Here is a 26,265-nt window from a genome sequence, read left to right as displayed (position 1 = left end):
TTTGGCTCTCACACCTAAACTAAACGTTGTAGACTCAAAATTTTTGCTGTATTTAGTGTATTCTAGCATCCTGAAGATGATTCCAGCATTAATTTCATTGTGCTTATGCTCATTTTTAAGATTTTGACATTTTCACCTAAAGTGCACAATCAGGCTGAAAACGCATTTAAAGCAATAAAAACTTCATTTTGGCTCTCACACCTAAACTAAACGTTGTAGACTCAAATTTTTTGCTGTATTTAGTGTATTTTAGCATCCTGAAGATGATTCCAGCATTAATTTCATTGTGCTTATGCTCATTTTTAAGATTTTGACATTTTCACCTTAAGTGTACAATCAGGGGCTGAAAACGCGTTTAAAGCAATAAAAAGTTCATTTTGGCTCTCACACCTAAACTAAACGTTGTAGACTCAAAATTTTTGCTGTATTCAGTGTATTCTAGCATCCTGAAGATGATTCCAGCATTAATTTCATTGTGCTTATGCTCATTTTTAAGATTTTGACATTTTCACCTAAAGTGCACAATCAGGGGCTGAAAACGCGTTTAAAGCAATAAAAAGTTCATTTTGGCTCTCACACCTAAACTAAACGTTGTAGACTCAAAATTTTTGCTGTATTTAGTGTATTCTAGCATCCTGAAGATGATTCCAGCATTAATTTCATTGTGCTTATGCTCATTTTGAAGATTTTGACATTTTCACCTTAAGTGTACAATCAGGGGCTGAAAACGCGTTTAAAGCAATAAAAAGTTCATTTTGGCTCTCACACCTAAACTAAACGTTGTAGACTCAAATTTTTTGCTGTATTTAGTGTATTCTAGCATCCTGAAGATGATTCCAGCATTAATTTCATTGTGCTTATGCTCATTTTTAAGATTTTGACATTTTCACCTAAAGTGCACAATCAGGCTGAAAACGCATTTAAAGCAATAAAAAGTTCATTTTGGCTCTCACACCTAAACTAAACGTTGTAGACTCAAAATTTTTGCTGTATTTAGTGTATTTTAGCATCCTGAAGATGATTCCAGCATTAATTTCATTGTGCTTATGCTCATTTTTAAGATTTTGACATTTTCACCTTAAGTGTACAATCAGGGGCTGAAAACGCGTTTAAAGCAATAAAAAGTTCATTTTGGCTCTCACACCTAAACTAAACGTTGTAGACTCAAAATTTTTGCTGTATTCAGTGTATTCTAGCATCCTGAAGATGATTCCAGCATTAATTTCATTGTGCTTATGCTCATTTTTAAGATTTTGACATTTTCACCTTAAGTGTACAATCAGGGGCTGAAAACGCGTTTAAAGCAATAAAAAGTTCATTTTGGCTCTCACACCTAAACTAAACGTTGTAGACTCAAAATTTTTGCTGTATTTAGTGTATTCTAGCATCCTGAAGATGATTCCAGCATTAATTTCATCGTGCTTATGCTCATTTTGAAGATTTTGACATTTTAACCTAAAGTGCACAATCAGGCTGAAAACGCATTTAAAGCAATAAAAAGTTCATTTTGGCTCACACACCTAAAATAAACGTTGTAGACTCAAAATTTTTGCTGTATTCAGTGTATTCTAGCATCCTGAAGGTGATTCCAGCATTAATTTCATTGTGCTTATGCTCATTTTTAAGATTTTGACATTTTCACCTAAAGTGCACAATCAGGCTGAAAACGCATTTAAAGCAATAAAAAGTTCATTTTGGCTCTCACACCTAAACTAAACGTTGTAGACTCAAAATTTTTGCTGTATTTAGTGTATTTTAGCATCCTGAAGATGATTCCAGCATTAATTTCATTGTGCTTATGCTCATTTTTAAGATTTTGACATTTTCACCTTAAGTGTACAATCAGGGGCTGAAAACGCGTTTAAAGCAATAAAAAGTTCATTTTGGCTCTCACACCTAAACTAAACGTTGTAGACTCAAAATTTTTGCTGTATTCAGTGTATTCTAGCATCCTGAAGATGATTCCAGCATTAATTTCATTGTGCTTATGCTCATTTTTAAGATTTTGACATTTTCACCTTAAGTGTACAATCAGGGGCTGAAAACGCGTTTAAAGCAATAAAAAGTTCATTTTGGCTCTCACACCTAAACTAAACGTTGTAGACTCAAAATTTTTGCTGTATTTAGTGTATTCTAGCATCCTGAAGATGATTCCAGCATTAATTTCATCGTGCTTATGCTCATTTTGAAGATTTTGACATTTTAACCTAAAGTGCACAATCAGGCTGAAAACGCATTTAAAGCAATAAAAAGTTCATTTTGGCTCACACACCTAAAATAAACGTTGTAGACTCAAAATTTTTGCTGTATTCAGTGTATTCTAGCATCCTGAAGGTGATTCCAGCATTAATTTCATTGTGCTTATGCTCATTTTGAAGATTTTGACATTTTCACCTTAAGTGTACAATCAGGGGCTGAAAACGCGTTTAAAGCAATAAAAAGTTCATTTTGGCTCTCACACCTAAACTAAACGTTGTAGACTCAAAATTTTTGCTGTATTTAGTGTATTCTAGCATCCTGAAGATGATTCCAGCATTAATTTCATTGTGCTTATGCTCATTTTTAAGATTTTGACATTTTCACCTAAAGTGCACAATCAGGCTGAAAACGCATTTAAAGCAATAAAAAGTTCATTTTGGCTTTCACAACTAAACTAAACGTTGTAGACTCAAAATTTTTGCTGTACTTAGTGTATTCTAGCATCCTGAAGATGATTCCAGCATTAATTTCATTGTGCTTATGCTCATTTTGAAGATATTGACATTTTCACCTTAAGTGTACAATCAGGGGCTGAAAACGCGTTTAAAGCAATAAAAAGTTCATTTTGGCTCTCACACCTAAACTAAACGTTGTAGACTCAAAATTTTTGCTGTATTTAGTGTATTCTAGCATCCTGAAGATGATTCCAGCATTAATTTCATTGTGCTTATGCTCATTTTTAAGATTTTGACATTTTCACCTAAAGTGCACAATCAGGCTGAAAACGCATTTAAAGCAATAAAAAGTTCATTTTGGCTCTCACACCTAAACTAAACGTTGTAGACTCAAAATTTTTGCTGTATTTAGTGTATTTTAGCATCCTGAAGATGATTCCAGCATTAATTTCATTGTGCTTATGCTCATTTTTAAGATTTTGACATTTTCACCTTAAGTGTACAATCAGGGGCTGAAAACGCGTTTAAAGCAATAAAAAGTTCATTTTGGCTCTCACACCTAAACTAAACGTTGTAGACTCAAAATTTTTGCTGTATTTAGTGTATTCTAGCATCCTGAAGATGATTCCAGCATTAATTTCATTGTGCTTATGCTCATTTTGAAGATTTTGACATTTTCACCTTAAGTGTACAATCAGGGGCTGAAAACGCGTTTAAAGCAATAAAAAGTTCATTTTGGCTCTCACACCTAAACTAAACGTTATAGACTCAAAATTTTTGCTTTATTTAGTGTATTCTATTATCCTGAAGATGATTCCAGCATTAATTTCATTGTGCTTATGCTCATTTTTAAGATTTTGACATTTTCACCTAAAGTGCACAATTAGGCTGAAAACGCATTTAAAGCAATAAAAAGTTCATTTTGGCTGTCACACCTAAACTAAACGTTGTAGACTCAAAATTTTTGCTGTATTTAGTGTATTCTAGCATCCTGAAGATGATTCCAGCATTAATTTCATTGTGCTTATGCTCATTTTTAAGATTTTGACATTTTCACCTAAAGTGCACAATCAGGCTGAAAACGCATTTAAAGCAATAAAAAGTTCATTTTGGCTCTCACACCTAAACTAAACGTTGTAGACTCAAAATTTTTGCTGTATTTAGTGTATTTTAGCATCCTGAAGATGATTCCAGCATTAATTTCATTGTGCTTATGCTCATTTTTAAGATTTTGACATTTTCACCTTAAGTGTACAATCAGGGGCTGAAAACGCGTTTAAAGCAATAAAAAGTTCATTTTGGCTCTCACACCTAAACTAAACGTTGTAGACTCAAAATTTTTGCTGTATTCAGTGTATTCTAGCATCCTGAAGATGATTCCAGCATTAATTTCATCGTGCTTATGCTCATTTTGAAGATTTTGACATTTTCACCTAAAGTGCACAATCAGGCTGAAAACGCATTTAAAGGAATAAAAAGTTCATTTTGGCTCACACACCTAAAATAAACGTTGTAGACTCAAATTTTTGCTGTATTTAGTGTATTCTAGCATCCTGAAGATGATTCCAGCATTAATTTCATTGTGCTTATGCTCATTTTTAAGATTTTGACATTTTCACCTTAAGTGTACAATCAGGGGCTGAAAACGCGTTTAAAGCAATAAAAAGTTCATTTTGGCTCTCACACCTAAACTAAACGTTGTAGACTCAAAATTTTTGCTGTATTCAGTGTATTCTAGCATCCTGAAGATGATTCCAGCATTAATTTCATCGTGCTTATGCTCATTTTGAAGATTTTGACATTTTCACCTAAAGTGCACAATCAGGCTGAAAACGCATTTAAAGGAATAAAAAGTTCATTTTGGCTCACACACCTAAAATAAACGTTGTAGACTCAAATTTTTGCTGTATTTAGTGTATTCTAGCATCCTGAAGATGATTCCAGCATTAATTTCATTGTCCTTATGCTCATTTTGAAGATTTTGACATTTTCACCTTAAGTGTACAATCAGGGGCTGAAAACGCGTTTAAAGCAATAAAAAGTTCATTTTGGCTCTCACACCTAAACTAAACGTTGTAGACTCAAAATTTTTGCTGTATTCAGTGTATTCTAGCATCCTGAAGATGATTCCAGCATTAATTTCATCGTGCTTATGCTCATTTTTAAGATTTTGACATTTTCACCTAAAGTGCACAATCAGGGGCTGAAAACGCGTTTAAAGCAATAAAAAGTTCATTTTGGCTCTCACACCTAAACTAAACGTTGTAGACTCAAAATTTTTGCTGTATTTAGTGTATTCTAGCATCCTGAAGATGATTCCAGCATTAATTTCATTGTGCTTATGCTCATTTTGAAGATTTTGACATTTTCACCTTAAGTGTACAATCAGGGGCTGAAAACGCGTTTAAAGCAATAAAAAGTTCATTTTGGCTCTCACACCTAAACTAAACGTTGTAGACTCAAAATTTTTGCTGTATTTAGTGTATTCTAGCATCCTGAAGATGATTCCAGCATTAATTTCATTGTGCTTATGCTCATTTTTAAGATTTTGACATTTTCACCTAAAGTGCACAATCAGGCTGAAAACGCATTTAAAGCAATAAAAAGTTCATTTTGGCTCTCACACCTAAACTAAACGTTGTAGACTCAAAATTTTTGCTGTATTTAGTGTATTTTAGCATCCTGAAGATGATTCCAGCATTAATTTCATTGTGCTTATGCTCATTTTTAAGATTTTGACATTTTCACCTTAAGTGTACAATCAGGGGCTGAAAACGCGTTTAAAGCAATAAAAAGTTCATTTTGGCTCTCACACCTAAACTAAACGTTGTAGACTCAAAATTTTTGCTGTATTCAGTGTATTCTAGCATCCTGAAGATGATTCCAGCATTAATTTCATTGTGCTTATGCTCATTTTTAAGATTTTGACATTTTCACCTTAAGTGTACAATCAGGCTGAAAACGCATTTAAAGCAATAAAAAGTTCATTTTGGCTCTCACACCTAAACTAAACGTTGTAGACTCAAAATTTTTGCTGTATTTAGTGTATTCTAGCATCCCGAAGATGATTCCAGCATTAATTTCATCGTGCTTATGCTCATTTTGAAGATTTTGACATTTTAACCTAAAGTGCACAATCAGGCTGAAAACGCATTTAAAGCAATAAAAAGTTCATTTTGGCTCACACACCTAAAATAAACGTTGTAGACTCAAAATTTTTGCTGTATTCAGTGTATTCTAGCATCCTGAAGATGATTCCAGCATTAATTTCATTGTGCTTATGCTCATTTTGAAGATTTTGACATTTTCACCTTAAAGTGTACAATCAGGGGCTGAAAACGCGTTTAAAGCAATAAAAAGTTCATTTTGGCTCTCACACCTAAACTAAACGTTGTAGACTCAAAATTTTTGCTGTATTTAGTGTATTTTAGCATCCTGAAGATGATTCCAGCATTAATTTCATTGTGCTTATGCTCATTTTTAAGATTTTGACATTTTCACCTTAAGTGTACAATCAGGGGCTGAAAACGCATTTAAAGCAATAAAAGTTCATTTTGGCTCTCACACCTAAACTAAACGTTGTAGACTCAAAATTTTTGCTGTATTTAGTGTATTTTAGCATCCTGAAGATGATTCCAGCATTAATTTCATTGTGCTTATGCTCATTTTTAAGATTTTGACATTTTCACCTTAAGTGTACAATCAGGGGCTGAAAACGCGTTTAAAGCAATAAAAAGTTCATTTTGGCTCTCACACCTAAACTAAACGTTGTAGACTCAAAATTTTTGCTGTATTCAGTGTATTCTAGCATCCTGAAGATGATTCCAGCATTAATTTCATTGTGCTTATGCTCATTTTTAAGATTTTGACATTTTCACCTTAAGTGTACAATCAGGCTGAAAACGCATTTAAAGCAATAAAAAGTTCATTTTGGCTCTCACACCTAAACTAAACGTTGTAGACTCAAAATTTTTGCTGTATTTAGTGTATTCTAGCATCCCGAAGATGATTCCAGCATTAATTTCATCGTGCATATGCTCATTTTGAAGATTTTGACATTTTAACCTAAAGTGCACAATCAGGCTGAAAACGCATTTAAAGCAATAAAAAGTTCATTTTGGCTCACACACCTAAAATAAACGTTGTAGACTCAAAATTTTTGCTGTATTCAGTGCATTCTAGCATCCTGAAGATGATTCCAGCAATAATTTCATTGTGCTTATGCTAATTTTGAAGATTTTGACATTTTCACCTAAAGTGTACAATCAGGGGCTGAAAACGCGTTTAAAGCAATAAAAAGTTCATTTTGGCTCTCACACCTAAACTAAACGTTGTAGACTCAAAATTTTTGCTGTATTTAGTGTATTCTAGCATCCTGAAGATGATTCCAGCATTAATTTCATTGTGCTTATGCTCATTTTTAAGATTTTGACATTTTCACCTAAAGTGCACAATCAGGGGCTGAAAACGCGTTTAAAGAAATAAAAAGTTCATTTTGGCTCTCACACCTAAACTAAACGTTGTAGACTCAAAATTTTTGCTGTATTTAGTGTATTCTAGCATCCTGAAGATGATTCCAGCATTAATTTTATTGTGCTTATGCTCATTTTTAAGATTTTGACATTTTCACCTAAAGTGCACAATCAGGCTGAAAACGCATTTAAAGCAATAAAAAGTTCATTTTGGCTCTCACACCTAAACTAAACGTTGTAGACTCAAAATTTTTGCTGTATTCAGTGTATTTTAGCATCCTGAAGATGATTCCAGCATTAATTTCATTGTGCTTATGCTCATTTTTAAGATTTTGACATTTTCACCTTAAGTGTACAATCAGGGGCTGAAAACGCGTTTAAAGCAATAAAAAGTTCATTTTGGCTCTCACACCTAAACTAAACGTTGTAGACTCAAAATTTTTGCTGTATTCAGTGTATTCTAGCATCCTGAAGATGATTCCAGCATTAATTTCATTGTGCTTATGCTAATTTTTAAGATTTTGACATTTTCACCTAAAGTGCACAATCAGGCTGAAAACGCATTTAAAGCAATAAAAAGTTCATTTTGGCTCTCACACCTAAACTAAACGTTGTAGACTCAAAATTTTTGCTGTATTTAGTGTATTCTAGCATCCTGAAGATGATTCCAGCATTAATTTCATTGTGCTTATGCTCATTTTGAAGATTTTGACATTTTCACCTTAAGTGTACAATCAGGGGCTGAAAACGCGTTTAAAGCAATAAAAAGTTCATTTTGGCTCTCACACCTAAACTAAACGTTGTAGACTCAAAATTTTTGCTGTATTTAGTGTATTCTAGCATCCTGAAGATGATTCCAGCATTAATTTCATTGTGCTTATGCTAATTTTTAAGATTTTGACATTTTCACCTAAAGTGCACAATCAGGCTGAAAACGCATTTAAAGCAATAAAAAGTTCATTTTGGCTCTCACACCTAAACTAAACGTTGTAGACTCAAAATTTTTGCTGTATTTAGTGTATTTTAGCATCCTGAAGATGATTCCAGCATTAAGTTCATTGTGCTTATGCTCATTTTTAAGATTTTGACATTTTCACCTTAAGTGTATAATCAGGGGCTGAAAACGCGTTTAAAGCAATAAAAAGTTCATTTTGGCTCTCACACCTAAACTAAACGTTGTAGACTCAAAATTTTTGCTGTATTCAGTGTATTCTAGCATCCTGAAGATGATTCCAGCATTAATTTCATTGTGCTTATGCTCATTTTTAAGATTTTGACATTTTCATCTAAAGTGCACAATCAGGGGCTGAAAACGCGTTTAAAGCAATAAAAAGTTAATTTTGGCTCTCACACCTAAACTAAACGTTGTAGACTCAAAATTTTTGCTGTATTTAGTGTATTCTAGCATCCTGAAGATGATTCCAGCATTAATTTCATTGTGCTTCTGCTCATTTTTAAGATTTTGATATTTTCACCTAAAGTGCACAATCAGGCTGAAAACGCATTTAAAGCAATCAAAAGTTAATTTTGGCTCTCACACCTAAAATAAACGTTGTAGACTCAAAATTTTTGCTGTATTTAGTGTATTCTAGCATCCTGAAGATGATTCCAGCATTAATTTCATTGTGCTTATGCTCATTTTGAAGATTTTGACATTTTCACCTTAAGTGTACAATCAGGTGCTGAAAACGCGTTTAAAGCAATAAAAAGTTCATTTTGGCTCACACACCTAAAATAAACGTTGTAGACTCAAAATTTTTGCTGTATTCAGTGTATTCTAGCATCCTGAAGATGATTCCAGCATTAATTTCATTGTGCTTATGCTCATTTTGAAGATTTTGACATTTTCACCTTAAGTGTACAATCAGGGGCTGAAAACGCGTTTAAAGCAATAAAAAGTTCATTTTGGCTCTCACACCTAAACTAAACGTTGTAGACTCAAAATTTTTGCTGTATTTAGTGTATTCTAGCATCCTGAAGATGATTCCAGCATTAATTTCATTGTGCTTATGCTCATTTTTAAGATTTTGACATTTTCACCTAAAGTGCACAATCAGGGGCTGAAAACGCGTTTAAAGCAATAAAAAGTTCATTTTGGCTCTCACACCTAAACTAAACGTTGTAGACTCAAAATTTTTGCTCTATGTAGTGTATTTTAGCATCCTGAAGATGATTCCAGCATTAATTTCATTGTGCTTATGCTCATTTTTAAGATTTTGACATTTTCACCTTAAGTGTACAATCAGGGGCTGAAAACGCGTTTAAAGCAATAAAAAGTTCATTTTGGCTCTCACACCTAAACTAAACGTTGTAGACTCAAAATTTTTGCTGTATTTAGTGTATTCTAGCATCCTGAAGATGATTCCAGCATTAATTTCATCGTGCTTATGCTCATTTTGAAGATTTTGACATTTTAACCTTAAGTGCACAATCAGGCTGAAAACACATTTAAAGCAATAAAAAGTTCATTTTGGCTCACACACCTAAAATAAACGTTGTAGACTCAAAATTTTTGCTGTATTCAGTGCATTCTAGCATCCTGAAGATGATTCCAGCATTAATTTCATTGTGCTTATGCTAATTTTGAAGATTTTGACATTTTCACCTAAAGTGTACAATCAGGGGCTGAAAACGCGTTTAAAGCAATAAAAAGTTCATTTTGGCTCTCACACCTAAACTAAACGTTGTAGACTCAAAATTTTTGCTGTATTTAGTGTATTCTAGCATCCTGAAGATGATTCCAGCATTAATTTCATTGTGCTTATGCTCATTTTTAAGATTTTGACATTTTCACCTAAAGTGCACAATCAGGCTGAAAACGCATTTAAAGCAATAAAAAGTTCATTTTGGCTCTCACACCTAAACTAAACGTTGTAGACTCAAAATTTTTGCTGTATTTAGTGTATTCTAGCATCCTGAAGATGATTCCAGCATTAATTTCATTGTGCTTATGCTCATTTTGAAGATTTTGACATTTTCACCTTAAGTGTACAATCAGGGGCTGAAAACGCGTTTAAAGCAATAAAAAGTTCATTTTGGCTCTCACACCTAAACTAAACGTTGTAGACTCAAAATTTTTGCTGTATTTAGTGTATTCTAGCATCCTGAAGATGATTCCAGCATTAATTTCATTGTGCTTATGCTCATTTTTAAGATTTTGACATTTTCACCTAAAGTGCACAATCAGGCTGAAAACGCATTTAAAGCAATAAAAAGTTCATTTTGGCTCTCACACCTAAACTAAACGTTGTAGACTCAAAATTTTTGCTGTATTTAGTGTATTTTAGCATCCTGAAGATGATTCCAGCATTAATTTCATTGTGCTTATGCTCATTTTTAAGATTTTGACATTTTCACCTTAAGTGTATAATCAGGGGCTGAAAACGCGTTTAAAGCAATAAAAAGTTCATTTTGGCTCTCACACCTAAACTAAACGTTGTAGACTCAAAATTTTTGCTGTATTCAGTGTATTCTAGCATCCTGAAGATGATTCCAGCGTTAATTTCATTGTGCTTATGCTCATTTTTAAGATTTTGACATTTTCACCTAAAGTGCACAATCAGGGGCTGAAAACGCGTTTAAAGCAATAAAAAGTTAATTTTGGCTCTCACACCTACACTAAACGTTGTAGACTCAAAATTTTTGCTGTATTTAGTGTATTCTAGCATCCTGAAGATGATTCCAGCATTAATTTCATTGTGCTTATGCTCATTTTTAAGATTTTGATATTTTCACCTAAAGTGCACAATCAGGCTGAAAACGCATTTAAAGCAATAAAAAGTTAATTTTGGCTCTCACACCTAAAATAAACGTTGTAGACTCAACATTTTTGCTGTATTTAGTGTATTCTAGCATCCTGAAGATGATTCCAGAATTAATTTCATTGTGCTTATGCTCATTTTGAAGATTTTGACATTTTCACCTTAAGTGTACAATCAGGTGCTGAAAACGCGTTTAAAGCAATAAAAAGTTCATTTTGGCTCACACACCTAAAATAAACGTTGTAGACTCAAAATTTTTGCTGTATTCAGTGTATTCTAGCATCCTGAAGATGATTCCAGCATTAATTTCATTGTGCTTATGCTCATTTTGAAGATTTTGACATTTTCACCTTAAGTGTACAATCAGGGGCTGAAAACGCGTTTAAAGCAATAAAAAGTTTATTTTGGCTCTCACACCTAAACTAAACGTTGTAGACTCAAAATTTTTGCTGTATTTAGTGTATTCTAGCATCCTGAAGATGATTCCAGCATTAATTTCATTGTGCTTATGCTCATTTTTAAGATTTTGACATTTTCACCTAAAGTGCACAATCAGGGGCTGAAAACGCGTTTAAAGCAATAAAAAGTTCATTTTGGCTCTCACACCTAAACTAAACGTTGTAGACTCAAAATTTTTGCTCTATGTAGTGTATTTTAGCATCCTGAAGATGATTCCAGCATTAATTTCATTGTGCTTATGCTCATTTTTAAGATTTTGACATTTTCACCTTAAGTGTACAATCAGGGGCTGAAAACGCGTTTAAAGCAATAAAAAGTTCATTTTGGCTCTCACACCTAAACTAAACGTTGTAGACTCAAAATTTTTGCTGTATTTAGTGTATTCTAGCATCCTGAAGATGATTCCAGCATTAATTTCATCGTGCTTATGCTCATTTTGAAGATTTTGACATTTTAACCTTAAGTGCACAATCAGGCTGAAAACGCATTTAAAGCAATAAAAAGTTCATTTTGGCTCACACACCGAAAATAAACGTTGTAGACTCAAAATTTTTGCTGTATTCAGTGCATTCTAGCATCCTGAAGATGATTCCAGCATTAATTTCATTGTGCTTATGCTAATTTTGAAGATTTTGACATTTTCACCTAAAGTGTACAATCAGGGGCTGAAAACGCGTTTAAAGCAATAAAAAGTTCATTTTGGCTCTCACACCTAAACTAAACGTTGTAGACTCAAAATTTTTGCTGTATTCAGTGTATTCTAGCATCCTGAAGATGATTCCAGCATTAATTTCATCGTGCTTATGCTCATTTTGAAGATTTTGACATTTTCACCTTAAGTGTACAATCAGGGGCTGAAAACGCGTTTAAAGCAATAAAAAGTTCATTTTGGCTCTCACACCTAAACTAAACGTTGTAGACTCAAAATTTTTGCTGTATTTAGTGTATTCTAGCATCCTGAAGATGATTCCAGCATTAATTTCATTGTGCTTATGCTCATTTTTAAGATTTTGACATTTTCACCTTAAGTGCACAATCAGGCTGAAAACGCATTTAAAGCAATAAAAAGTTCATTTTGGCTCTCACACCTAAACTAAACGTTGTAGACTCAAAATTTTTGCTGTATTTAGTGTATTCTAGCATCCTGAAGATGATTCCAGCATTAATTTCATTGTGCTTATGCTCATTTTGAAGATTTTGACATTTTCACCTTAAGTGTACAATCAGGGGCTGAAAACGCGTTTAAAGCAATAAAAAGTTCATTTTGGCTCTCACACCTAAACTAAACGTTGTAGACTCAAAATTTTTGCTGTATTTAGTGTATTCTAGCATCCTGAAGATGATTCCAGCATTAATTTCATTGTGCTTATGCTCATTTTTAAGATTTTGACATTTTCACCTAAAGTGCACAATCAGGCTGAAAACGCATTTAAAGCAATAAAAAGTTCATTTTGGCTCTCACACCTAAACTAAACGTTGTAGACTCAAAATTTTTGCTGTATTCAGTGTATTCTAGTATCCTGAAGATGATTCCAGCATTAATTTCATTGTGCTTATGCTCATTTTTAAGATTTTGACATTTTCACCTTAAGTGCACAATCAGGCTGAAAACGCATTTAAAGCAATAAAAAGTTCATTTTGGCTCACACACCTAAAATAAACGTTGTAGACTCAAAATTTTTGCTGTATTCAGTGCATTCTAGCATCCTGAAGATGATTCCAGCAATAATTTCATTGTGCTTATGCTAATTTTGAAGATTTTGACATTTTCACCTAAAGTGTACAATCAGGGGCTGAAAACGCGTTTAAAGCAATAAAAAGTTCATTTTGGCTCTCACACCTAAACTAAACGTTGTAGACTCAAAATTTTTGCTGTATTTAGTGTATTCTAGCATCCTGAAGATGATTCCAGCATTAATTTCATTGTGCTTATGCTCATTTTTAAGATTTTGACATTTTCACCTAAAGTGCACAATCAGGGGCTGAAAACGCGTTTAAAGAAATAAAAAGTTCATTTTGGCTCTCACACCTAAACTAAACGTTGTAGACTCAAAATTTTTGCTGTATTTAGTGTATTCTAGCATCCTGAAGATGATTCCAGCATTAATTTCATTGTGCTTATGCTCATTTTTAAGATTTTGACATTTTCACCTAAAGTGCACAATCAGGCTGAAAACGCATTTAAAGCAATAAAAAGTTCATTTTGGCTCTCACACCTAAACTAAACGTTGTAGACTCAAAATTTTTGCTGTATTCAGTGTATTTTAGCATCCTGAAGATGATTCCAGCATTAATTTCATTGTGCTTATGCTCATTTTTAAGATTTTGACATTTTCACCTTAAGTGTACAATCAGGGGCTGAAAACGCGTTTAAAGCAATAAAAAGTTCATTTTGGCTCTCACACCTAAACTAAACGTTGTAGACTCAAAATTTTTGCTGTATTCAGTGTATTCTAGCATCCTGAAGATGATTCCAGCATTAATTTCATTGTGCTTATGCTAATTTTTAAGATTTTGACATTTTCACCTAAAGTGCACAATCAGGCTGAAAACGCATTTAAAGCAATAAAAAGTTCATTTTGGCTCTCACACCTAAACTAAACGTTGTAGACTCAAAATTTTTGCTGTATTTAGTGTATTCTAGCATCCTGAAGATGATTCCAGCATTAATTTCATTGTGCTTATGCTCATTTTTAAGATTTTGACATTTTCACCTAAAGTGCACAATCAGGCTGAAAACGCATTTAAAGCAATAAAAAGTTCATTTTGGCTCTCACACCTAAACTAAACGTTGTAGACTCAAAATTTTTGCTGTATTTAGTGTATTCTAGCATCCTGAAGATGATTCCAGCATTAATTTCATTGTGCTTATGCTCATTTTGAAGATTTTGACATTTTCACCTTAAGTGTACAATCAGGGGCTGAAAACGCGTTTAAAGCAATAAAAAGTTCATTTTGGCTCTCACACCTAAACTAAACGTTGTAGACTCAAAATTTTTGCTGTATTTAGTGTATTCTAGCATCCTGAAGATGATTCCAGCATTAATTTCATTGTGCTTATGCTCATTTTTAAGATTTTGACATTTTCACCTAAAGTGCACAATCAGGCTGAAAACGCATTTAAAGCAATAAAAAGTTCATTTTGGCTCTCACACCTAAACTAAACGTTGTAGACTCAAAATTTTTGCTGTATTTAGTGTATTTTAGCATCCTGAAGATGATTCCAGCATTAATTTCATTGTGCTTATGCTCATTTTTAAGATTTTGACATTTTCACCTTAAGTGTATAATCAGGGGCTGAAAACGCGTTTAAAGCAATAAAAAGTTCATTTTGGCTCTCACACCTAAACTAAACGTTGTAGACTCAAAATTTTTGCTGTATTCAGTGTATTCTAGCATCCTGAAGATGATTCCAGCATTAATTTCATTGTGCTTATGCTCATTTTTAAGATTTTGACATTTTCATCTAAAGTGCACAATCAGGGGCTGAAAACGCGTTTAAAGCAATAAAAAGTTAATTTTGGCTCTCACACCTAAACTAAACGTTGTAGACTCAAAATTTTTGCTGTATTTAGTGTATTCTAGCATCCTGAAGATGATTCCAGCATTAATTTCATTGTGCTTCTGCTCATTTTTAAGATTTTGATATTTTCACCTAAAGTGCACAATCAGGCTGAAAACGCATTTAAAGCAATAAAAAGTTAATTTTGGCTCTCACACCTAAAATAAACGTTGTAGACTCAAAATTTTTGCTGTATTTAGTGTATTCTAGCATCCTGAAGATGATTCCAGCATTAATTTCATTGTGCTTATGCTCATTTTGAAGATTTTGACATTTTCACCTTAAGTGTACAATCAGGTGCTGAAAACGCGTTTAAAGCAATAAAAAGTTCATTTTGGCTCACACACCTAAAATAAACGTTGTAGACTCAAAATTTTTGCTGTATTCAGTGTATTCTAGCATCCTGAAGATGATTCCAGCATTAATTTCATTGTGCTTATGCTCATTTTGAAGATTTTGACATTTTCACCTTAAGTGTACAATCAGGGGCTGAAAACGCGTTTAAAGCAATAAAAAGTTCATTTTGGCTCTCACACCTAAACTAAACGTTGTAGACTCAAAATTTTTGCTGTATTTAGTGTATTCTAGCATCCTGAAGATGATTCCAGCATTAATTTCATTGTGCTTATGCTCATTTTTAAGATTTTGACATTTTCACCTAAAGTGCACAATCAGGGGCTGAAAACGCGTTTAAAGCAATAAAAAGTTCATTTTGGCTCTCACACCTAAACTAAACGTTGTAGACTCAAAATTTTTGCTCTATGTAGTGTATTTTAGCATCCTGAAGATGATTCCAGCATTAATTTCATTGTGCTTATGCTCATTTTTAAGATTTTGACATTTTCACCTTAAGTGTACAATCAGGGGCTGAAAACGCGTTTAAAGCAATAAAAAGTTCATTTTGGCTCTCACACCTAAACTAAACGTTGTAGACTCAAAATTTTTGCTGTATTTAGTGTATTCTAGCATCCTGAAGATGATTCCAGCATTAATTTCATCGTGCTTATGCTCATTTTGAAGATTTTGACATTTTAACCTTAAGTGCACAATCAGGCTGAAAACACATTTAAAGCAATAAAAAGTTCATTTTGGCTCACACACCTAAAATAAACGTTGTAGACTCAAAATTTTTGCTGTATTCAGTGCATTCTAGCATCCTGAAGATGATTCCAGCATTAATTTCATTGTGCTTATGCTAATTTTGAAGATTTTGACATTTTCACCTAAAGTGTACAATCAGGGGCTGAAAACGCGTTTAAAGCAATAAAAAGTTCATTTTGGCTCTCACACCTAAACTAAACGTTGTAGACTCAAAATTTTTGCTGTATTTAGTGTATTCTAGCATCCTGAAGATGATTCCAGCATTAATTTCATTGTGCTTATGCTCATTTTTAAGATTTTGACATTTTCACCTAAAGTGCACAATCAGGCTGAAAACGCATTTAAAGCAATAAAAAGTTCATTTTGGCTCTCACACCTAAACTAAACGTTGTAGACTCAAAATTTTTGCTGTATTTAGTGTATTCTAGCATCCTGAAGATGATTCCAGCATTAATTTCATTGTGCTTATGCTCATTTTGAAGATTTTGACATTTTCACCTTAAGTGTACAATCAGGGGCTGAAAACGCGTTTAAAGCAATAAAAAGTTCATTTTGGCTCTCACACCTAAACTAAACGTTGTAGACTCAAAATTTTTGCTGTATTTAGTGTATTCTAGCATCCTGAAGATGATTCCAGCATTAATTTCATTGTGCTTATGCTCATTTTTAAGATTTTGACATTTTCACCTAAAGTGCACAATCAGGCTGAAAACGCATTTAAAGCAATAAAAAGTTCATTTTGGCTCTCACACCTAAACTAAACGTTGTAGACTCAAAATTTTTGCTGTATTTAGTGTATTTTAGCATCCTGAAGATGATTCCAGCATTAATTTCATTGTGCTTATGCTCATTTTTAAGATTTTGACATTTTCACCTTAAGTGTATAATCAGGGGCTGAAAACGCGTTTAAAGCAATAAAAAGTTCATTTTGGCTCTCACACCTAAACTAAACGTTGTAGACTCAAAATTTTTGCTGTATTCAGTGTATTCTAGCATCCTGAAGATGATTCCAGCATTAATTTCATTGTGCTTATGCTCATTTTTAAGATTTTGACATTTTCACCTAAAGTGCACAATCAGGGGCTGAAAACGCGTTTAAAGCAATAAAAAGTTAATTTTGGCTCTCACACCTACACTAAACGTTGTAGACTCAAAATTTTTGCTGTATTTAGTGTATTCTAGCATCCTGAAGATGATTCCAGCATTAATTTCATTGTGCTTATGCTCATTTTTAAGATTTTGATATTTTCACCTAAAGTGCACAATCAGGCTGAAAACGCATTTAAAGCAATAAAAAGTTAATTTTGGCTCTCACACCTAAAATAAACGTTGTAGACTCAACATTTTTGCTGTATTTAGTGTATTCTAGCATCCTGAAGATGATTCCAGCATTAATTTCATTGTGCTTATGCTCATTTTGAAGATTTTGACATTTTCACCTTAAGTGTACAATCAGGTGCTGAAAACGCGTTTAAAGCAATAAAAAGTTCATTTTGGCTCACACACCTAAAATAAACGTTGTAGACTCAAAATTTTTGCTGTATTCAGTGTATTCTAGCATCCTGAAGATGATTCCAGCATTAATTTCATTGTGCTTATGCTCATTTTGAAGATTTTGACATTTTCACCTTAAGTGTACAATCAGGGGCTGAAAACGCGTTTAAAGCAATAAAAAGTTCATTTTGGCTCTCACACCTAAACTAAACGTTGTAGACTCAAAATTTTTGCTGTATTTAGTGTATTCTAGCATCCTGAAGATGATTCCAGCATTAATTTCATTGTGCTTATGCTCATTTTGAAGATTTTGACATTTTCACCTTAAGTGTACAATCAGGGGCTGAAAACGCGTTTAAAGCAATAAAAAGTTCATTTTGGCTCTCACACCTAAACTAAACGTTGTAGACTCAAAATTTTTGCTGTATTTAGTGTATTCTAGCATCCTGAAGATGATTCCAGCATTAATTTCATTGTGCTTATGCTCATTTTGAAGATTTTGACATTTTCACCTAAAGTGCACAATCAGGCTGAAAACGCATTTAAAGCAATAAAAAGTTCATTTTGGCTCACACACCTAAACTAAACGTTGTAGACTCAAAATTTTTGCTGTATTTAGTGTATTTTAGCATCCTGAAGATGATTCCAGCATTAATTTCATTGTGCTTATGCTCATTTTTAAGATTTTGACATTTTCACCTAAAGTGTACAATCAGGGGCTGAAAACGCGTTTAAAGCAATAAAAAGTTCATTTTGGCTCTCACACCTAAACTAAACGTTGTAGACTCAAAATTTTTGCTGTATTCAGTGTATTCTAGCATCCTGAAGATGATTCCAGCATTAATTTCATTGTGCTTATGCTCATTTTTAAGATTTTGACATTTTCACCTAAAGTGCACAATCAGGGGCTGAAAACGCGTTTAAAGCAATAAAAAGTTAATTTTGGCTCTCACACCTAAACTAAACGTTGTAGACTCAAAATTTTTGCTCTATTTAGTGTATTTTAGCATCCTGAAGATGATTCCAGCATTAATTTCATTGTGCTTATGCTCATTTTTAAGATTTTGACATTTTCACCTTAAGTGTACAATCAGGGGCTGAAAACGCGTTTAAAGCAATAAAAAGTTCATTTTGGCTCTCACACCTAAACTAAACGTTGTAGACTCAAAATTTTTGCTGTATTTAGTGTATTCTAGCATCCTGAAGATGATTCCAGCATTAATTTCATCGTGCTTATGCTCATTTTGAAGATTTTGACATTTTAACCTAAAGTGCGCAATCAGGCTGAAAACGCATTTAAAGCAATAAAAAGTTCATTTTGGCTCTCACACCTAAACTAAACGTTGTAGACTCAAAATTTTTGCTGTATTTAGTGTATTCTAGCATCCTGAAGATGATTCCAGCATTAATTTCATTGTGCTTATGCTCATTTTGAAGATTTTGACATTTTCACCTTAAGTGTACAATCAGGGGCTGAAAACGCGTTTAAAGCAATAAAAAGTTCATTTTGGCTCTCACACCTAAACTAAACGTTGTAGACTCAAAATTTTTGCTGTATTTAGTGTATTCTAGCATCCTGAAGATGATTCCAGCATTAATTTCATTGTGCTTATGCTCATTTTTAAGATTTTGACATTTTCACCTAAAGTGCACAATCAGGCTGAAAACGCATTTAAAGCAATAAAAAGTTCATTTTGGCTCTCACACCTAAACTAAACGTTGTAGACTCAAAATTTTTGCTGTATTCAGTGTATTCTAATATCCTGAAGATGATTCCAGCATTAATTTCATTGTGCTTATGCTCATTTTTAAGATTTTGACATTTTCACCTAAAGTGCACAATCAGGCTGAAAACGCATTTAAAGCAATAAAAAGTTCATTTTGGCTCACACACCTAAAATAAACGTTGTAGACTCAAAATGTTTGCTGTATTCAGTGCATTCTAGCATCCTGAAGATGATTCCAGCATTAATTTCATTGTGCTTATGCTAATTTTGAAGATTTTGACATTTTCACCTAAAGTGTACAATCAGGGGCTGAAAACGCGTTTAAAGCAATAAAAAGTTCATTTTGGCTCTCACACCTAAACTAAACGTTGTAGACTCAAAATTTTTGCTGTATTTAGTGTATTCTAGCATCCTGAAGATGATTCCAGCATTAATTTCATTGTGCTTATGCTCATTTTGAAGATTTTGACATTTTCACCTAAAGTGCACAATCAGGCTGAAAACGCATTTAAAGCAATAAAAAGTTCATTTTGGCTCTCACACCTAAACTAAACGTTGTAGACTCAAAATTTTTGCTGTATTTAGTGTATTCTAGCATCCTGAAGATGATTCCAGCATTAATTTCATTGTGCTTATGCTCATTTTGAAGATTTTGACATTTTCACCTTAAGTGTACAATCAGGGGCTGAAAACGCGTTTAAAGCAATAAAAAGTTAATTTTGGCTCTCACACCTAAACTAAACGTTGTAGACTCAAAATTTTTGCTGTATTTAGTGTATTCTAGCATCCTGAAGATGATTCCAGCATTAATTTCATTGTGCTTATGCTCATTTTTAAGATTTTGATATTTTCACCTAAAGTGCACAATCAGGCTGAAAACGCATTTAAAGCAATAAAAAGTTCATTTTGGCTCTCACACCTAAAATAAACGTTGTAGACTCAAAATTTTTGCTGTATTCAGTGTATTCTAGCATCCTGAAGATGATTCCAGCATTAATTTCATTGTGCTTATGCTCATTTTGAAGATTTTGACATTTTCACCTTAAGTGTACAATCAGGGGCTGAAAACGCGTTTAAAGCAATAAAAAGTTCATTTTGGCTCTCACACCTAAACTAAACGTTGTAGACTCAAAATTTTTGCTGTATTTAGTGTATTCTAGCATCCTGAAGATGATTCCAGCATTAATTTCATTGTGCTTATGCTCATTTTTAAGATTTTGACATTTTCACCTAAAGTGCACAATCAGGGGCTGAAAACGCGTTTAAAGCAATAAAAAGTTCATTTTGGCTCTCACACCTAAACTAAACGTTGTAGACTCAAAATTTTTGCTGTATTTAGTGTATTCTAGCATCCTGAAGATGATTCAAGCATTAATTTCATTGTGCTTATGCTCATTTTTAAGATTTTGACATTTTCACCTAAAGTGCACAATCAGGCTGAAAACGCATTTAAAGCAATAAAAAGTTCATTTTGGCTCTCACACCTAAACTAAACGTTGTAGACTCAAAATTTTTGCTGTATTTAGTGTATTTTAGCATCCTGAAGATGATTCCAGCATTAATTTCATTGTGCTTATGCTCATTTTTAAGATTTTGACATTTTCACCTTAAGTCTACAATCAGGGGCTGAAAACGCGTTTAAAGCAATAAAAAGTTCATTTTGGCTCTCACACCTAAACTAAACGTTGTAGACTCAAAATTTTTGCTGTATTTAGTGTATTCTAGCATCCTGAAGATGATTCCAGCATTAATTTCATTGTGCTTATGCTCATTTTGAAGATTTTGACATTTTCACCTTAAGTGTACAATCAGGGGCTGAAAACGCGTTTAAAGCAATAAAAAGTTCATTTTGGCTCTCACACCTAAACTAAACGTTGTAGACTCAAAATTTTTGCTGTATTTAGTGTATTCTAGCATCCTGAAGATGATTCCAGCATTAATTTCATTGTGCTTATGCTCATTTTTAAGATTTTGACATTTTCACCTTAAGTGTACAATCAGGGGCTGAAAACGCGTTTAAAGCAATAAAAAGTTCATTTTGGCTCTCACACCTAAACTAAACGTTGTAGACTCAAAATTTTTGCTGTATTTAGTGTATTCTAGCATCCTGAAGATGATTCCAGCATTAATTTCATTGTGCTTATGCTCATTTTGAAGATTTTGACATTTTCACCTTAAGTGTACAATCAGGGGCTGAAAACGCGTTTAAAGCAATAAAAAGTTCATTTTGGCTCTCACACCTAAACTAAACGTTGTAGACTCAAAATTTTTGCTGTATTTAGTGTATTCTAGCATCCTGAAGATGATTCAAGCATTAATTTCATTGTGCTTATGCTCATTTTTAAGATTTTGACATTTTCACCTAAAGTGCACAATCAGGCTGAAAACGCATTTAAAGCAATAAAAAGTTCATTTTGGCTCTCACACCTAAACTAAACGTTGTAGACTCAAAATTTTTGCTGTATTTAGTGTATTTTAGCATCCTGAAGATGATTCCAGCATTAATTTCATTGTGCTTATGCTCATTTTTAAGATTTTGACATTTTCACCTAAAGTGCACAATCAGGGGCTGAAAACGCGTTTAAAGCAATAAAAAGTTCATTTTGGCTCTCACACCTAAACTAAACGTTGTAGACTCAAAATTTTTGCTGTATTTAGTGTATTCTAGCATCCTGAAGATGATTCAAGCATTAATTTCATTGTGCTTATGCTCATTTTTAAGATTTTGACATTTTCACCTAAAGTGCACAATCAGGCTGAAAACGCATTTAAAGCAATAAAAAGTTCATTTTGGCTCTCACACCTAAACTAAACGTTGTAGACTCAAAATTTTTGCTGTATTTAGTGTATTCTAGCATCCTGAAGATGATTCCAGCATTAATTTCATTGTGCTTATGCTCATTTTTAAGATTTTGACATTTTCACCTTAAGTCTACAATCAGGGGCTGAAAACGCGTTTAAAGCAATAAAAAGTTCATTTTGGCTCTCACACCTAAACTAAACGTTGTAGACTCAAAATTTTTGCTGTATTTAGTGTATTCTAGCATCCTGAAGATGATTCCAGCATTAATTTCATTGTGCTTATGCTCATTTTGAAGATTTTGACATTTTCACCTTAAGTGTACAATCAGGGGCTGAAAACGCGTTTAAAGCAATAAAAAGTTCATTTTGGCTCTCACACCTAAACTAAACGTTGTAGACTCAAAATTTTTGCTGTATTTAGTGTATTCTAGCATCCTGAAGATGATTCCAGCATTAATTTCATTGTGCTTATGCTCATTTTTAAGATTTTGACATTTTCACCTTAAGTGTACAATCAGGGGCTGAAAACGCGTTTAAAGCAATAAAAAGTTCATTTTGGCTCTCACACCTAAACTAAACGTTGTAGACTCAAAATTTTTGCTGTATTTAGTGTATTCTAGCATCCTGAAGATGATTCCAGCATTAATTTCATTGTGCTTATGCTCATTTTGAAGATTTTGACATTTTCACCTTAAGTGTACAATCAGGGGCTGAAAACGCGTTTAAAGCAATAAAAAGTTCATTTTGGCTCTCACACCTAAACTAAACGTTGTAGACTCAAAATTTTTGCTGTATTTAGTGTATTCTAGCATCCTGAAGATGATTCCAGCATTAATTTCATTGTGCTTATGCTCATTTTGAAGATTTTGACATTTTCACCTTAAGTGTACAATCAGGGGCTGAAAACGCGTTTAAAGCAATAAAAAGTTCATTTTGGCTCTCACACCTAAACTAAACGTTGTAGACTCAAAATTTTTGCTGTATTTAGTGTATTCTAGCATCCTGAAGATGATTCAAGCATTAATTTCATTGTGCTTATGCTCATTTTTAAGATTTTGACATTTTCACCTAAAGTGCACAATCAGGCTGAAAACGCATTTAAAGCAATAAAAAGTTCATTTTGGCTCTCACACCTAAACTAAACGTTGTAGACTCAAAATTTTTGCTGTATTTAGTGTATTTTAGCATCCTGAAGATGATTCCAGCATTAATTTCATTGTGCTTATGCTCATTTTTAAGATTTTGACATTTTCACCTTAAGTGTACAATCAGGGGCTGAAAACGCGTTTAAAGCAATAAAAAGTTCATTTTGGCTCTCACACCTAAACTAAACGTTGTAGACTCAAAATTTTTGCTGTATTTAGTGTATTCTAGCATCCTGAAGATGATTCCAGCATTAATTTCATTGTGCTTATGCTCATTTTGAAGATTTTGACATTTTCACCTTAAGTGTACAATCAGGGGCTGAAAACGCGTTTAAAGCAATAAAAAGTTCATTTTGGCTCTCACACCTAAACTAAACGTTGTAGACTCAAAATTTTTGCTGTATTCAGTGTATTCTAGCATCCTGAAGATGATTCCAGCATTAATTTCATTGTGCTTATGCTCATTTTTAAGATTTTGACATTTTCACCTAAAGTGCACAATCAGGGGCTGAAAACGCGTTTAAAGCAATAAAAAGTTCATTTTGGCTCTCACACCTAAACTAAACGTTGTAGACTCAAAATTTTTGCTCTATTTAGTGTATTTTAGCATCCTGAAGATGATTCCAGCATTAATTTCATTGTGCTTATGCTCATTTTTAAGATTTTGACATTTTCACCTTAAGTGTACAATCAGGGGCTGAAAACGCGTTTAAAGCAATAAAAAGTTCATTTTGGCTCTCACACCTAAACTAAACGTTGTAGACTCAAAATTTTTGCTGTATTCAGTGTATTCTAGCATCATGAAGATGATTCCAGCATTAATTTCATTGTGCTTATGCTCATTTTTAAGATTTTGACATTTTCACCTTAAGTGTACAATCAGGGGCTGAAAACGCGTTTAAAGCAATAAAAAGTTCATTTTGGCTCTCACACCAAAATTAAACGTTGTAGACTCAAAATTTTTGCTGTATTTAGTGTATTCTAGCATCCTGAAGATGATTCCAGCATTAATTTCATTGTGCTTATGCTCATTTTTAAGATTTTGACATTTTCACCTTAAGTGTACAATCAGGGGCTGAAAACGCGTTTAAAGCAATAAAAAGTTCATTTTGGCTCTCACACCTAAACTAAACGTTGTAGACTCAAAAATTTTGCTGTATTTAGTGTATTCTAGCATCCTGAAGATGATTCCAGCATTAATTTCATTGTGCTTAAGCTCATTTTTAAGATTTTGACATTTTCACCTTAAGTCTACAATCAGGGGCTGAAAACGCGTTTAAAGCAATAAAAAGTTCATTTTGGTTCTCACACCTAAACTAAACGTTGTAGACTCAAAATTTTTGCTGTATTTAGTGTATTCTAGCATCCTGAAGATGATTCCAGCATTAATTTCATTGTGCTTATGCTCATTTTGAAGATTTTGACATTTTCACCTTAAGTGTACAATCAGGGGCTGAAAACGCGTTTAAAGCAATAAAAAGTTCATTTTGGCTCTCACACCTAAACTAAACGTTGTAGACTCAAAATTTTTGCTGTATTTAGTGTATTCTAGCATCCTGAAGATGATTCCAGCATTAATTTCATTGTGCTTATGCTCATTTTTAAGATTTTGACATTTTCACCTTAAGTGTACAATCAGGGGCTGAAAACGCGTTTAAAGCAATAAAAAGTTCATTTTGGCTCTCACACCTAAACTAAACGTTGTAGACTCAAAATTTTTGCTGTATTTAGTGTATTCTAGCATCCTGAAGATGATTCCAGCATTAATTTCATTGTGCTTATGCTCATTTTGAAGATTTTGACATTTTCACCTTAAGTGTACAATCAGGGGCTGAAAACGCGTTTAAAGCAATAAAAAGTTCATTTTGGCTCTCACACCTAAACTAAACGTTGTAGACTCAAAATTTTTGCTGTATTCAGTGTATTCTAGCATCCTGAAGATGATTCCAGCATTAATTTCATTGTGCTTATGCTCATTTTTAAGATTTTGACATTTTCACCTAAAGTGCACAATCAGGGGCTGAAAACGCGTTTAAAGCAATAAAAAGTTCATTTTGGCTCTCACACCTAAACTAAACGTTGTAGACTCAAAATTTTTGCTCTATTTAGTGTATTTTAGCATCCTGAAGATGATTCCAGCATTAATTTCATTGTGCTTATGCTCATTTTTAAGATTTTGACATTTTCACCTTAAGTGTACAATCAGGGGCTGAAAACGCGTTTAAAGCAATAAAAAGTTCATTTTGGCTCTCACACCTAAACTAAACGTTGTAGACTCAAAATTTTTGCTGTATTCAGTGTATTCTAGCATCATGAAGATGATTCCAGCATTAATTTCATTGTGCTTATGCTCATTTTTAAGATTTTGACATTTTCACCTTAAGTGTACAATCAGGGGCTGAAAACGCGTTTAAAGCAATAAAAAGTTCATTTTGGCTCTCACACCTAAACTAAACGTTGTAGACTCAAAATTTTTGCTGTATTTAGTGTATTCTAGCATCCTGAAGATGATTCCAGCATTAATTTCATTGTGCTTATGCTCATTTTTAAGATTTTGACATTTTCACCTTAAGTGTACAATCAGGGGCTGAAAACGCGTTTAAAGCAATAAAAAGTTCATTTTGGCTCTCACACCTAAACTAAACGTTGTAGACTCAAAAATTTTGCTGTATTTAGTGTATTCTAGCATCCTGAAGATGATTCCAGCATTAATTTCATTGTGCTTAAGCTCATTTTTAAGATTTTGACATTTTCACCTTAAGTCTACAATCAGGGGCTGAAAACGCGTTTAAAGCAATAAAAAGTTCATTTTGGCTCTCACACCTAAACTAAACGTTGTAGACTCAAAATTTTTGCTGTATTTAGTGTATTCTAGCATCCTGAAGATGATTCCAGCATTAATTTCATTGTGCTTATGCTCATTTTGAAGATTTTGACATTTTCACCTTAAGTGTACAATCAGGGGCTGAAAACGCGTTTAAAGCAATAAAAAGTTCATTTTGGCTCTCACACCTAAACTAAACGTTGTAGACTCAAAATTTTTGCTGTATTTAGTGTATTCTAGCATCCTGAAGATGATTCCAGCATT

This window comes from Vanacampus margaritifer, chromosome 16, assembly GCF_051991255.1.
Source record: "Vanacampus margaritifer isolate UIUO_Vmar chromosome 16, RoL_Vmar_1.0, whole genome shotgun sequence".
Taxonomy (NCBI): domain Eukaryota; kingdom Metazoa; phylum Chordata; class Actinopteri; order Syngnathiformes; family Syngnathidae; genus Vanacampus; species Vanacampus margaritifer.
The sequence above is the reverse complement of the archived record's forward strand: the minus strand, read 5'-3'. Positions refer to the sequence as shown.